Source organism: Gavialis gangeticus, unplaced genomic scaffold (genome assembly GCF_001723915.1).
Source record: "Gavialis gangeticus isolate Ggan-Ray unplaced genomic scaffold, GavGan_comp1, whole genome shotgun sequence".
Lineage (NCBI taxonomy): Eukaryota > Metazoa > Chordata > Crocodylia > Gavialidae > Gavialis > Gavialis gangeticus.
In genome coordinates, this window is record NW_017729022.1 from 57,736,224 (window position 1) to 57,741,431 (window position 5,208).

Here is a 5,208-nt window from a genome sequence, read left to right on the forward strand (position 1 = left end):
GGCTCCCCCAGGTGTGGGGCTGGGGCCAGTGCATGGCTGGGAGGCAGTGGTTCATGGAGCCCACTGGTGCTGGGCAATGACCCTGGGCACAAGGGAAGGAGCAGCTGCACGGGCACAGCTGGTCCTGGCCCTGATCCAGCTCTGCTCTGCTCCCTCCTGATCCCTGCCCAGCCCCACTTCCCCTCCCCACCTGGCCCTGTCCCTCCCGCTGCCCCTTCTCCCACAGACTTTCCTGGGGGGGTTCGGCTACGTGTGCATGCATGCACGTGCTTTTTAAAAATAATTTCTCATGGTTTCACAACAGCTAACACCAATCTTGTGAATTTTTCATTTCTTAAAAAAAATTACCACTATCTCCTCTTTTACTGGGGCTGAAGTGAAACTGCTCTTAGGCAGGAAGCCTTCCATTTTCCTATAGCATTACCCAGAGAGGTGGTAGAAGCTCCATCCTTGGGTGTTTTCATAATTCGGCTAGACAAACCCTTGGCTGGGATGATCTAGTTGGGGCTGGTCCTGCTTTGAGCAGGGGCTTGGATTAGATGACCTCCTGAGGTCCCTTCCAACCCTAACTTACTATGATTCTATGAATATAGTTATGATAAAAAGAAGAGCAATCTCATGGGATGTATTAATTAAAATCTGCTCTTGCCTTTTACTATGCCTTATTTTTTTCTTTACATGCCAAATGCTTCATTATAACTATGCAGTTTTTGTGAAAAGGCATTTCTTATCATCTTCTGTGTTCAAAAGTAGATAATTCAAAACAATTCACAGGAGCAATACATTTTATTAATTATTAATAAACAGAAGCAGTTAAACTACTGTCAATATCACAGGCTTCATTCAATGTGAGAAGAGCTTTGCATTTCAAAGTTAAGTTTGGCACAGTAGCCGTGTTTAGTTGCACTTTTGGGGTCTGATAGTTTGTGTTTCAGTTTTAAAGTTATTTCTGTGTCTTACTGATTTCAGAGAGACATCCATATTTTTATTTAAGAATACAAGTTTATATATTTTATTCCCAATGTAAAAAATACAGTTTATATAAAAAGTAACCTCCAAAGGATTTTTTTTTTAGAAATACTGAGATTTAAATATGCCTGAAAGGTCTTTGTTTGCTTTCAAACTATTTTTTCTACTGATTTTTAAGCTTAGAATCTTAAAATATCAAGTGTAGAATGCCTTGATTTGTGGTTTAGGTCTTGTGTGTTGTAGGTTCTCACATCTTAATGAAAAGTATAGATTTTTAACTGTTACAAAACCAGCCTTCTCCTAGACATATGTCAGATATTTGTGTTAAAAAACACACACAAAATAAGGTTGAGTAGATTGACTTTAAAATCTTTTCTTCTCTTAATTGTATAATCAGCAGTCTTCTGTATGATCTTCGTGATCCTGTGGTATCCATATCTGTGTTCAGTCTTTGATTGCATGTCAGCTATATTCTGGCTAAGCTGAGTGCTGTAAATACAAGTATTTGTTAAAGATCTCAGATCTGAGTGAAATCCTGCCCTCCTGGAAGTCAATGGCAACACTCCAATTGATTTCAGTTGGGTGACGTCTTCATGGCCTCTGGCTTTAGCACTTGGCCCCAACACTGTTCTCCATAGCTATGTTCAAATGCCAAACTTTTCAGGATACCAGGTGCCCCACCTTTCCTACAGGCTTTAACTGTTACAGAATCCTCTCCTATGGACACTGTCCAAGGCAGGAATGGAAGAGTAGCAGAATCGCTAAACTGTCCCCTGCTCACCCATAAATGTCTGGTGGATTCTTCACAGTTGTTCATTTTGCAGTTTCCTTTTTTTCTTGTTATATTTTGCTTGTCACAGTAGAGATTTCAGAGGAAAAAAGAATGAGTGGAAAACAAACAAGCAAAGCAGGGGCTTACTCCGTCACTATTTTCAATTGTATTTATATTTTGAGGCATTAAAAATATCACACAAGCTCTTTACTCCTTCTCCACTCATTGCTCATCTAGAATACCATTTCCTTAGGTACTATAATTGAATTTGTTCATAGTTGTATAGTCTTACAGAGGACTTGTTTTGTAAAACATTTATCCAGCATTATACATTTATACAGTTATTTACTAATATAGAGAGATTCCTTCCCAGAAGAGTTTGTAAACTGAGGAAGATAAGGCAAACACTGGTCACCATCATGAATTAGAAGATCCAGCAACAACAGACCTGAGTCAGCTTTTAGGTGGGCCCTGAGCTCTGGCAAAGAGCTGTGGAAGAAATACCCTGGCACAGAACTTGCAGTCACACATTTTTTCAATAGTGCAATGGGTGATAACCTGTTGCTTAGACATATTCAAGAACAGCAATATTTTTGCCTCTAGGCATTTCTTTTGCACTCCCAAATAGGGTGGTATTTACTTTGTGTCCTGAACTACTGTGCATTTACCTGAGAGATTGCAGTGTTTCATTAACGAGCCAAAGGAATCATATGTATTCTGTATTTCATGGTCCAGCTCTTACACTCTTTCTGGGCACCTGCCAATCACTTTCCTTTGTTGTGGGAGCAGATTTTCTTTTACATTCTGTCTTATTTGTGCTGCTGCTGGGACGTAGCTGAATATGGCCAGCAGCAGGGGGGCTGGTTCTCAGCTGGCACTGAGCCTGGGAACCCAACTCCTGGGTCACCCCCTATTGCCTCCTTTTGGAGAGGGGTTCTAGTCAGAATATATTATGAATTGGAGTCAGATGGTATAAGCAGAGCAGACCCAATCTATAACTGTGCTTAGAATAGCACAGATCCCTCAGAGAATCAGCCTCCCAATTTCCTCCCGACATTCAGAGCAGAAGCCTGAAGCAAAGACCCTGGGCCTACCAGTTTTCACCTAAGGAGAGTCTGATTTGGCCTAGCACATACAGTCACTTACTGAAGTCTGTAAAATGCCTTGAATTATTTTGACGAAAGGTGCAGTAATAGCTGCACTGAACTTGGGCGAATAAAAAGAGAGAAGACAAGAAATTAGAAAACAAATATTTTTCAGAAAACAAAAAAATGGCAACGTGCTAAATTCTGCCTTAGGTGACATCAGTGTGACACTATCTACAGATTCAGGGCCTTGTATTGATAATGTCAATAACATGAAATGCAGTGTGGTATTTTCATGAAATGTCATTTCCTCTGTGGTAAAACATTAAAAAGAGGCGGCTGGGAAAACAGCCTACACTTCTAATCTATGGCCCTTAGAAACCCCCAAGGGGCAGAACCACAAAGGTTGCAAGAGATACAGAAAAAAGAAAAGGGGACAGAGACTGAGCGAAGTAGAGAAAGGGGAAAGGAAAACTTTGGGTAGTAAGATGAGAAGTATGTTCTTGCAAGCAGCCGCCCTGTACTCCCATTCTTCAACCTGTAGAAAGGGCAGAACGCTCATAGGTAGGGCAGAGCAGTGGTTCTCAACCTTTTTTATACCAGGACCCATTTGTAAACATCAATGGACGGTCCCAGCCCAGTGCCCCTCATTCCTGACCCACTGTCCCCTGGCCCAGGCCCCCAGTGCCTGGGGCAGACGGTGGGTATGTGAGCCATGGGGGGCCCCAAGTAGCCCTAAGCAGCCCCTTGCAGGCTGGAACTCTGCCAGCTGCAAGGAAAAAAAAAAGTTTCCCACATTTTTCTCCTTTAAAGGAAAATCCATTTTTAAAGTTTGTTTGCGACCCTTTCATATATTCTTGTGACCCACTTTTGGGTCATGACTCATGGGTTGAGAAACGCTGGGTAAGAGCACCATACAGCCATCGGAGGGAAGTATTCCCAGTGCCTCACATATTACTAGACAGGGTAAAGCCAGCTGAATTAGCAAATTCTTACTCCTTCAATGCACACCCTCCCCCAACAGACGCGCACACAGGCCTCTACAGGAGTTACTGAGGAGCTGGGGGCCTGTGTGTGCTGCTGCATGGCAGCCAGAGCCTGCAGTCAGGGAGAGCCACCCATGCCAAGTCTGGGGACAGAGCCAGGGTGGCCAGCAACCCCATGGAGCACAGTGCATGTGGCCTTTTGGCTAAGGGCAAGAAAGATGGGGCATCTGAACCCCAAGGCCTCTGGGCCTGGGACTTGCACCTTGGACTCCTGCTTGGATTTGGGAAATATCCAAAGCCCCAGACCAGGGGTAGACAACCCCTGGCATGGGTGCCAGAGCACACGAAGGTATTTTGCTTGGCATGCGCACCCTGGGGCAGGTGGCAGGGAAGAGGCCGGGCCTGTGCTGCCACAACAAGGATCGGGCCCTTGCCGCCACCCCCACATCTTACAGGTGGATATTGTGGGTGACGTTTTGGCTCCCTGCTCAAAAACGTTGCCGCCACCTGCCCCAGATGGATGGGTCTGGGAGTGAGGATGTTTGCCTGGTGGTCATGTGCCCCTCAAGCAACCAGTGACTGGAAGGGTTTCCCCCCAGGGCCAGTCTTGCTGACTGGGTGTGGGGGTCCCCCCAGCAGCTAATCGTGCTGACTGGGAAGCTGCTGCGCTGCTCCCGGAAGTGGTCTCAGCACTTCATCCAGGCGCTTGCACTCCCTGGCCAGCACTGGCAGGGGGACCACTGGCACTCCTGCCTGCCCCCCGCCCATTGTCTAGCAAGGACCATGGCCTGTCTGGGGGTGCACCAGCACTCTCAAGGGGTGCACTCCCTACGCGTCACCCCTGCAGGTGGTACAGTCACTAGGGTGGCCATCATAGAGGGCATTCTGGTTTTCTGCTACTCTGTCCTCTATTGATACGAAACCGGACACATTAACTTTATATCCTCTATTTATAAAACTAGAGGACATAAAAGCATCAGGTTTCTATCAGTAGAGGACAGAGAACAACCCGACTGTCCCCTATGATGGCCACCATAACAGCCACGCAGGCTCGAGGGCCGTGTTCTGCTCAGTCGGATTTAGGAACTTGTCCATTGGGCTGGAACTGCCTGGGCCTTGAGGAAGCGGAAAAGAGAAAGAAAGAGTGCTACAATGGTTGAAAACAGAAGAAAGTGCGCCAGGGGAGCGGGCAAGCCCATCTAGTCAGAGGACAAGGCTTGGGCCGGTGAAAGCCCCCCCCGTGCCCAAGGCGCAGGTCCGCCGCTCGCGGGTTTCCGAGGGGCGGGGAGCCCGGGCCGGGGCGTGGCGGCAGCGCCGGGAAGGGTGGAGGAAGCCCGGCGCCGGGGGCATGGCCTATCTCGCCCGAGGCCCGCCCAGGCGGCGCTGTTTGCTCCCG